A 10,979-nucleotide genomic window follows, 5' to 3' on the forward strand; every position below is an offset into this window, starting at 1 on the left:
CGGAGATTGAATGATAGAATTTTGCAAGACCAACGACTTCTTCATTGCAAATACCTTCTTTCACCAACATAAACGGCGACTGTACACATGGACCTCACGAGATGGAACACAAAGAAATCAAATGGACTACTTCTGTGGAAAGAGACAATGGAAAAGCTCAATATCTTCAGTGAGAACAAGGCCAGGGTCCGACTGTGGAACAGACCATCAATTGTTCATATGCAAGTTCAAGCTGAAACTGAAGAAAATCAGAGCAAGTCCACGAGAGCCAAAATATGACCTTGAGTATATCCCACCTGAATTTAGAGACCATCTCAAGAATAGATTTGATGCACTGAACACTAGTGAGTGAAGACCAGATGAGTTGTGGAATGACATCAAGGATATCATACATGAAGAAAGCAAGAGGTCACTGAAAAGACAGGAAAGAAAGAAAAGACCAAGATGGATGTCAGAGAAGACTCTGAAACTTGCTCTCAAACATTGAGCAGCTAAAGCAAAAGGAAGAATTGATGAAGTAAAAGAACTGAACAGAAGATTTCAAAGGGCAGCTTGAGAAGACAAAGTGAAGTATTATAATGACATGTGCAAAGAGCTGGAGATGGAAAACTGAAAGGGAAGAACACGCTCAGCGTTTTTCAAGCTGAAAGAAATGAAGAAAAAATTCAAGCCTCGAGTTGTAATAGTGAAGGATTCCATGGGGAAAATAATAAATGATGCAGGAAGCATCAAAACGAGATGGAAGGAATACACAGAGTCATTATACCAAAAAGAATTAGTCAATGTTCAACCATTTCAAGAGGTACCATATGATCAGGAACTGATGGTACTGAAGGAAGAAATCCAAGCTTCTCTGAAGGCTTTGGCGAAAAACAAGGTTCCAGGAATTGATGGAATATCAATTGAGATGTTTCAAAAAACAGATGCAGCGCTGGAGGTGCTCACTCGTCTATGCCAAGAAATATGGAAGACGGCTTCCTGGCCAACTGACTGGAAGAGATCCGTATTTATGCCTATTCCCAAGAAAGGTGATCCAACCAAATGTGGAAATTATAGAACGATATCATTAATATCACATGCAAGCAAAATTTTGCTGAAGGTCATTCAATAACGACTGCAGCAGTATATTGACAGGGAACTGCCAGAAATTCAGGCCACTTTCAGAAGAGCACGTGGAACCAGGGATATCATTGCTGATGTCAGATGGATCCTGGCTGAAAGCAGAGAATACCAGTAGGATGTTTACCTGTGTTTTATTGATTATGCAAAGGCATTTGACTGTGTGGATCATAACAAACTATGGATAACATGCGAAGAATAGGAATTCCAGAACACTTAATTGTGCTCATGAGGAACCTTTACATAGATCAAGAGGCAGTTGTTCAGACAGAACAAGGGGATTCTGATTGGTTTAAAGTCAGGAAAGGTGTGCGTCAGGGTTGTATTCCTTCACCATACCTGTTTAATCTGTATGCTGAGCAAATAATCCGAGAAGCTGGACTATATGAAGAAGAATGGGGCATCAGGATTGGAGGAAGACTCATTAACTACCTGCGTTATGCAGATGACACAACCTTGCTTGCTGAAAGTGAAGAAGACTTGAAGCACTTACTAATGAAGATCAGAGACCACAGCCTTCAGTATGGATTGCACCTCAACAGAAAGAAAACAAAAATCCTCACAACTGGACCAATGAGCAACATCATGTTAAATGGGGAAAAGATTGAAGTTGTGAAGGATTTCATTTTACTTGGATCCACAATCAACACCCATGGAAGCAGCAGTCAAGAAATCAAAAGACGCATTAAAAAAATGCATTGGGTAAATCTGCTGCAAAGGACGTCTTCAAAGTGTTGAAGAGCAAAGACGTCACCTCGAAGACTAAGGTGTGCCTGACCCAAGCCATGGTATTTTCAATCGCATTATATGCATGTGAAAGCTGGACAATGAATAAGGAAGACCGTAGTAGAATTGACGCCTTTAAATTGTGGTGTTGGCCAAGAATATTGAATATACCATGGACTGCCAAAAGAACGAACAAATCTTTCTTGGAAGAAGTACAACCAGAATGCTCCTTAGAAGCAAGGATGTTGAGACTGGGTCTTACATTCTTTGGACATGTTGTCAGGAGGAATCACTCCCTGGAGAAGGACATCATGCTTGGCAAAGTACAGACCCTCAAGGAGGTGGATTGACACAGTGGCTGCAACAATGAGCTCAAGCATGACAATGACTGTGGGATGGCGCAGGGCCAGGCAGTGTTTCGTTCTGTTGTGCATGGGGTTGCTGTGAGTCAGAACTGACTTGAAGGCACCTAACAACAACAGAGTGCGCAGTGAGTTCACCATCATTATTAGTTTATCACCATTGGGCATTGTTATTTTTTAAGTGACTTTTTCTAATTAAATAGATGACTATGGCAGGTCAGAAGGAGCTCTAGGCACAATGGTTAGGCTCTCAACCGCTAACAAAAAGGTTGGTGGTTTGAACTCACCCAGTGGCTCTGTGGAAGAAAGACCTGAAAAACTGCTTCTGTAAAGATTACAGCCAAGAAAACCCTATAGGCCAGTTCTACTCTGTCATTTGGGGTTGCCATGAGTCAGAATCAACTGGATGGCACAAAACAACAACATGGTAGTTCAGAGCTATGATTTTCGTTTCTTTTACTACTAGCGAAGTTATTTTTTTCCCAGACAGAAACAACCCAAGGGTCCATCAACAGATAAATGTATAAATAAAATGTGGTACATACATACAATGGAATATTATTTAGTAATAAAAAGAAATGAAGTGCTGATATATGCTACAACATGGATGAACCTTGAAAACATTATACTGAGTGAAATAAGTCAGATATAAAAGGACAAATATATGTGATCCCACATATATGAATATCTGGAATAGGAAAATGCACAGAGACAAAAGTTGATTTGTGGGTACCAGGAACTGAAGAGCCCTGGTGGCACAGTAGTTAAGTGCTCAGTTGCTAATCAAAATGTTGGTGTTTCTAACTCACCAGCCACTCTGCAGGAGAAAGATGTGGCAGTCTGCTTCCGTGTAAAGATTACAGTCTTAGAAACCCTATGGGACAGTTCTACTCTGTCTTATGGGTCACTATGAGTCAGAACCAACTTGACAGCAATGGGGACCAGGGGCTGCGAAAAAAGGAAAATAGGGAGTTACTGCTTACGGGGCACTGAGTTTGTGTTTGGGGTGATGAAGTCCTATTGGAAATGGGTAGTAATGATGATTGCACAAAATGGTGATTGTAATGTCACTGAATTGTACACTTAGAAATGGTTAAAATTATAATATTTTGTTATATATATTTTACCACAATAAAATTTTAAAAAAAACTTTTTTTTTCATAATTTGGTTGACTGTATTTCTTCTCTTATAAACTTTTTGCACTTCTTCCCACTTATCTGTCAGTGTCTTTGTGAGTTTTTTTTTTTTTTTTTTTAGTTTGAGTGAACTTTTCATATAATATTTAATACTTTGGTATCCTATTTGCTGTAAATGTTTTTATCAGACTTTTTTCTTTCTTTTAAACTCACATAGGTAGAGATGTTTTAAATTTTACTGTAATCAAACTTGTGTATTGATTTCTTCTTTTGTTTTTAAGCTTAGAAAATTCTTCCCTATGCAGAAACTGGAAAAATTCAATTCTGTTTTCTTCTGAGTTTTCTATTTTTAAAATGTTTAACTCTTTGTCTGGAATTAATGTTCATAATATAAGATAGGTCTAAGCTGTTTTCCCAATTATTAGCCAATAGTCTCATTCTTTTGCTGAATATTTCTAATATTAGGTATTATACATATAATTCTTATACTTGAGGGTCAGTCTGTTCTGTTTTACCGAGCTTTCTGTTTAGAATTACTTGAAATGATTGTAGCTTTGTAACATACAGGCACAACCCATATAAATGTCTTCATACAAAAAAAAAAAGAACCAAACCCATTGCTGTTGAGTCGACTATATGTCTCCATAGGAAACATTTTCCCATTATAATGTCTCTGAGATTTTACTACGCAAACTTCACTGGACACACTTATCTCCCAGTATAACCTTTTTTGCTACTTTTTATATTGCAAAATTTTTCCTTAAAACTCAATACCACATTTTTAAACAAAATTATGGATAGAATAAGCCTTGAGTTAGATTTCAAATAAAATTGGCAGAATATCATAATCGTGTCAATATGATAATGTACAGAGCATTTTGAAAAGCAGGAAGTGACAACTAGGGGATTACGTCTGGAATACTGCATTTAAAGCAGCAGTTTGTTAAAAACCATAGTAATTGTTTGGTGGTCACAAAGGGATTTTAAACATTTTATATCACAGCATGATGTTTCTCATATATAGGCATTTTACTGTGTTTTAATTACATTATAGGGAAATGGGTTAGGCATGTTAGGCTGATGTGCAAACCATATAATTTTTTCTCATTTTAGATAATAAGAAGTGAGCACCAAGTCAGCATTTTTTGTGCAGTAAATTTGATTATCAGGAACAAATTAATCCATTGTTTTACAGAGAGGTATATGAAGCACACTCTTAAAACCTTTGGAAAACCTTTTGTCTAGCTGAAACAGTCCATGAGACATCAACTCACATTTTTCTGAGGTCCTGTCAAGATTTACAATTGTAGCTTTGTTCTCATAGTTACCCTAAGACTTTTACTTTCCTGTCCTGGATTTGATTTTTTACCCATAGGCTTTCTTTAAAAACATTTTGTTGACTGGAAAACAAATGAGAAATGGTTGTATTTTTGAGCCCAGCAAGTCCTGGCTCCTATCTATTTCTTCTAAATTCCACTAAAAAACTGGGCAGTTTCTTCTTTAGCTAGTTTGTTGTTGTTGTTAGGTGCTGTCGAGTCAGTTCCAACTAATAGTGACCCTATGTACAACAGAAAGAAACACCGGCCAGTTATGTGCCAACCTCACAATTGTTGCTATACTTGAGCCCATTTTTGTAGCCACTGTGTCAATCCATCTCCTTGAGAGTCTTCCTCTTTTTCACTGACCCTCTACCAAGCACGATGTCCTTCTCCAGGGACTGATCCCTCCTGATAACATATCCAAACTACATGAGACGTAGTCTCACCACCCTTGCTTCTAAGGAGCATTCTGGCTGCACTTCTTCCAAGACAGTCTTGTTCGTTCTTTTGGCAGTCCATGGTATATTCAATATTCTTTGCCTGTTAACACCACAATGCAAAGGCATTTTCCTTATTCATTGTCCAGCTTTAGCGTGCATATGAGGCAATTGAAAACACCATGGCTTGGGTCAGGCACACCTTAGTCCTCAAGGTGACATCTTTGTTTTTCAACACTTTAAAGAGGTCTTTTGCAGCAGATTTGCCCAATGCAATGTGTCATTTGATTTCTTGACTGCTGCTTCCATGGGTTTGATCGTGGATCCAAGAAAAATGAAATCCTTGACAATTTCAGTATTTTCTCTGTTTATCATGATGCTGCTTATTGGTCCAGATGTGAGAATTTTTGTTTCTTTATGCTGAGATGTAATCCATACTGAAGGTTATGGTCTTTGATTAAAGCACTTACTGAAGTTTCTCGCTAACCCCTGACCCTGTGGCGTCAAGTTGACTCCCTAGTCACAATTTAAAAAAAAAAAAAAAAAAAATTTTTTTTTTTAGATACAATAACCCTTTGGCACTTTTAACATTCTGCCTGGAAATCTGATTAGCCAGATCCACCATCAGAAATGTATTAGATACATTTCTTATTTTCCACAATATTTAGGTAACTGCTTTGTTAAACCTTCTGTCACTATACAACATGGGTCCCCGTCTGGCCAACCCCCAATAATAACCTCCGTTAATATTCTCCTTGAGGACTTTTCAGTCTCTGTCCACAGCCCAGTCTCAAAATCAATGCCACATATTTTAGGTTATTGTAATAGCAACACCCCACTTTCAGGTACCTATTTCTTTTCCTGTTGTCTATTGCTACATAACAAACTACCACAGAATTTGCAGTAGTATCCCAGAACAATTAACTTATGTTGCTCGGAATTTTGGGGTCAGGAATTCAGGATGGCCACAATTGGACAGTTTGTGTCTGACACACTTGTCTGCTGAGGCCACTGGGTCTGGGTATTGACTTCTGTGATGGTTTGGCCTGTCTTGCTCCACATGGCGTCTCACCCTTCAGGGCCTCTTCACGTGGTTTTGTCTTCTCACAACATGGTGCTTTCAGAGTAGACTTTACTTCTGACATGGAAGCTGGCTTCTAAGAGTGAGTGTTCTAAGACATAGGAAGTAGAAGCTGTCCGTCTCATAAGGCCTGGGCCCAGAAACTGGCATATTGTCATTTCCACCATATTCTACCCATCAAAGCAGTCACAGAGCCCTCTAGGTTTAAGTGGAGAAGACATAGACTCCACCTGTCAATTTTTTGTGACCATCTTTAATCAGCCATAGAGATGAATCCACTGTTTTCTGTACTTTAATAGACCAAGGTATTTGGAATCAGAAGACCAGCAAATATGATTTGAAGTCCAAATCTAGCTTCCTTCGCCAAAGTATTATCTTGGTTTCATTTTCCCTCTCTGATTCTTAGCTTCCTATCTGTAAACACAGTATGCCATGAGTATTCTATAATTTAAGATTTATTGCTACATTTAAAAAAATCAAACCCATTGCCCTCGAGTCGATTCTGACTCATAGCGACCCTACAGGACAGAGTAGAACTGCCCCATAGAGTTTCCAAGGAGCGCCTGGTGGGTTCGAACTGCCGACCCTTTAGTTAGCAGCCACAGCACTTAACCACTACACCACCAGGGTTTCCCATAGCTACATTTATATTAGAATAATCCTGAAGTTTCATGACATGACATGATTTTTCATTTGGTTGAGACATCCATTGGAATTATGCTCATTGTAAAACTGGTATGCCTAATCAACTTACCATCATCTATGTACACCTTTTTTTTTCTATGTACACCTTAATAGAGCTTTGTTTTCTCCTTGATGTTACTTAAGCAATAATTTCCATGACATTATTGAAAACTTTTATTTCTTAGGGGAAAAAAACCTTTAAAAAATGCTATCTGGTATTATTTGTGATGGACAAAAAAACAAAGAAAAATTAAATAACACATCTCTTAAAAGTTTTGGATAAATAAAACAGAAGAATGTTTAATTTGATAGTGTCTGTAATAGTATGACAGGAATGAGTATACCATCAAATTCAATATTTTTGTTTGTTAATTTAAAACTTATAATGAAGGCTCTACTCTATTTTCAACTCTGGAATTCCTAAAGTTCTGTACATGTATCTATTATGGATGTCAAGGGTCTACTACAATGATAACATCTATTTCACAGAGTTGCTAAAATGATAAATAAGATAATGTAAGTAGTCAGTTAATTTAAAACACTATTTTTCCACCAGAATGTGAGTTATTGAGAGCAAGTACCATAATATATTTGTTTTTGTATCACTAGCACATAGCACAATGTCTGACACATGTTAGCTTAGCTTCTTCTGGTGGTAATTGACAGAAATATAATTCAAATCACCATAAGCAAAAATTGAATTCTTTTTTTTTTTTGGTCTCACTGTATCCAAGGAAATGTGATCACACTGGAAGGGTATTTGGGCAAAGGAATTAGGGACTAAAATTTTCCAGGAGCTACATCTCTCATTTCTTTTCCCTTTGCGAGTCAGTTACATCCTCTCTCACAGCTATCTAGATTTCTCCAGCAACTCCTCCAAGTTTTTTATCTTACAATCTTTAATCCTTCTTTTACTGACTCCAAAAATCCTAGATTTTATTGTCAATCTCAGGAGACTGTCTCTTTACCAATAAAGTGTGATTTGAAGTTGAGGAGTTTTATTATTGGTACAGCCGTGTTCACATATCCATTCATAAACTAATCCACTATGGGCAGGGGGTCATGGTAGAGTCCCAAGCTAGTCTCAAGAAAAAGACAATGCAAGTTACAAGAGAAGAAGGGTGAGGAGGTGGTTTACTAGGAGGATAGTCCCATAAATTTCTAATAACCTTGGTATTTGATTAAAAGTTGTTTAACAAGTGTCTGTCCAAAAATACACTCTAAATATCACATCTGTGTTAAGGGCCATTCACACCTTAGCCGTGGTTGCACAATCAAATAGGACATTATCACAATCTCTCTTTACCACAGGCGTGACTGCTTTAGCTTCTATTCTTTCTCACAGCTCTGTCTCCAGGTTATAAATGTGGGCAAGCTATGGAAAAGACTAAGCATTTGGGATTCTTCTCTGAGACACTTGCAAGGAAATGCTGACCAGCTTATGTCATTAAAATTTAGGTGGCCTATCAGGAAGAAAATAAGAGGTTCTGGAAATTAAGACCCTTTATTGACATAGGAATAAACCTGCCATGCTGGTTAGGACTGTAAACTATAGACAGATTCTGTTATTTTAGCAACAGACTGCTCAATTTCCATTTATTCAAGAGATATTCATTAATCATCTACTAACCAACAATCATGAAATGGCACAGGACCAGGCAAGGTTTCATTCTGTTATGTATAAGGTGGTCATGAGTCAGAGCTGACTTAATGACAACTAACAACAACAACCCTAAGGTGCCGTCATCCATTTTTATCTGTGGTCTCTGGCTCTGTCCCCTAGCAACATATATTCTAGAAACATTTCTTAAACTTCTACCAGGCACTGAAAAACAAGATAGCATATAAATTTTAATGCAAAGTGATAAGCCTAATGATAGATGCAGAAGGCTTTGGGGGAAAATGGGGTCAAAGTAGGAACATCTAATCATTCTAGCAGTCAGGGCAGACTTCTTTGAGATGCCACTTGAATTAAGTTTAAACATCTAGTAGGAGTTAGCCAGGCAAAAAAGGGGAAGAATGGTATTTCAGGAAAGTATAAAGAAAGAGAAACATGATGGGATGAGCGAGAAACTCAAAATATTTTGTTGTTCCTAAGGTATAAAGCACAAGGAAGTGAATGGTAAGAAATGAAGCTGCTGAAGAAAACAGGGATCATATCATGAAGAACCTGGTATATCATATGAAAGAAGTTAAATTCTATCTTGGACAGAATGGTGAGCCATTGAAGGGTTTTAATGTGGAGTAACATAGTCTGATTTATATTGATGAAGATGAGTCTGTTTGATACACGGAGGATGGATATGGCAGTTCCCAATAATGATATCCACCACCTGTCTGTCAGTTTGTTGTCCTGTGGTAGTTTGCATGTTAGAAGATATGACATCAGTTATTTCAAATACTAGCTGGGTTACTTATGGTGGACAGGTTTCAGCAGAGCTTCCATAATGAGACAGACTAGAAAGAAAGGCCTGGTAATCTACTTCTGAAAATTGTTGTTGTTAGGTGCTGTCAAGTTGGTTCCAACTCATAGCGACCCTATGTACAACAGAATGAAACACTAGACACATCCTGCACCATCCTCACAATCTTTGCTATGTTTGAGCCCATTGTTGCAACCACTGTGTCAATTCATCTCATTGAGGGACTTCCTTTTTTTTTGCCTACTCTCTGCTTTACCAAGCATGATATCCTTTTCCAGGTACTGGTCTCTCTTGATAACATGTCCAAAGTACGTGAGACAAAAATCTCGCCATCCTCGCTTCTAAGGAGCATTCTGGCTGTACTTCTCCCAAAATAGATTTGTTCATTCTTCTGGACGCCCATGGACTAGTCAATATTCTTTGCCAACTCCATAATTCAAAGGCATCAACTCTCCTTTGGTCATCCTTATTCACTGTTCAGCTTTCATATGCATATGAGGTTATTGAAAAGACCATGGCTTGGGTGAGGCACATCTTAGTAAATGAAAACCTTATGGATCACAACAGAATATTGTCTGATATAGTGCTAGAAGATGAGCTCCCTAGGCTGGAAGGCACTCAAAATACACAGTGACTACAACAATATGCTCTATACCAGTGATCATAAAGATGGCACGGGACTGGAAGAAGTTGCACTGTTATACATAAGGTCTCCATGAATTGAAGCCTACTCAACAGTAGTTAACAGCAACAACAATGATAATGTATATACCAGGCTCCACTTGTTTTACTAAACCCAAATAGTGCTATGGCCCCACAGAGACAAGTATTTGTTAGGGTTTTTTTTTTTATATTCTAGGAAATAGTCCAGTAGCCAATGTTTCTAAATGTAATTCCAATCTTTATTCCTTAAATGATACCAAAGAGAACCTAATTGATTATCCATAACTTCTCATGCCCTTTTTTCTCAATATTTCTATCATCCCTTAGATGCCCCATTTTTTTCTTTTTATGCCTTAATATCATCTTCCCATTAAAACACTGAAAGAATGGTAGACACACAGAAATCACTGGCCCTTAGAATTCTGAAATCCCATGGGGTAAATATTATAAGGGCCCTCTATCCAGAGGCAGAGAATGTACTTTGATTGGGCCCCCTTTCTGCTCCCTGGAAAGGGTTTTCCAGGTCACTGGCTCTGTCCTCCTGGAGGCTCCTCATACTCCATTATCCTACTTGACCACACCTGAAACGATCATTGAAGAATATGTCTCCTTGGCAGATAGTCTCCTGCCCATCAAAAGAGGGATTCAAGAGCCACTGACTTTTTAAGTCCTGGCTTATGGTTTCTTTGGGGGTGCAATTTCGTGTAAAATGTAGCAGACTGTTAATTTGTTTTCTCCTAGTCTATTCCATGTGCCACCAGCCATTCTACAGCTCTTTTCTAGGCATACTTCTTAGATTCGCTGTGCTTCTTTGCTTTCTTACCTCCCTCCCTCTCTCTCTCTGTATATATATACATATTTTATTGTGGTTACTTTGACGTACCAGTCTTTGGTGAGAGAACCATCTTTTAGTGTCTTTTCTCTAAGCTATTTTATCCATTTCAAAGGATTTATCTAATCCATTCTGAAGTTTTCACAATTTTTGTGCCTTGATTTGATACAAATAGGAAGGCAGAGTTTGAGTCTAC

This window comes from Elephas maximus, chromosome 15 (assembly GCF_024166365.1).
Source record: "Elephas maximus indicus isolate mEleMax1 chromosome 15, mEleMax1 primary haplotype, whole genome shotgun sequence".
In the NCBI taxonomy this organism is placed as follows: Eukaryota; Metazoa; Chordata; class Mammalia; order Proboscidea; family Elephantidae; genus Elephas; species Elephas maximus.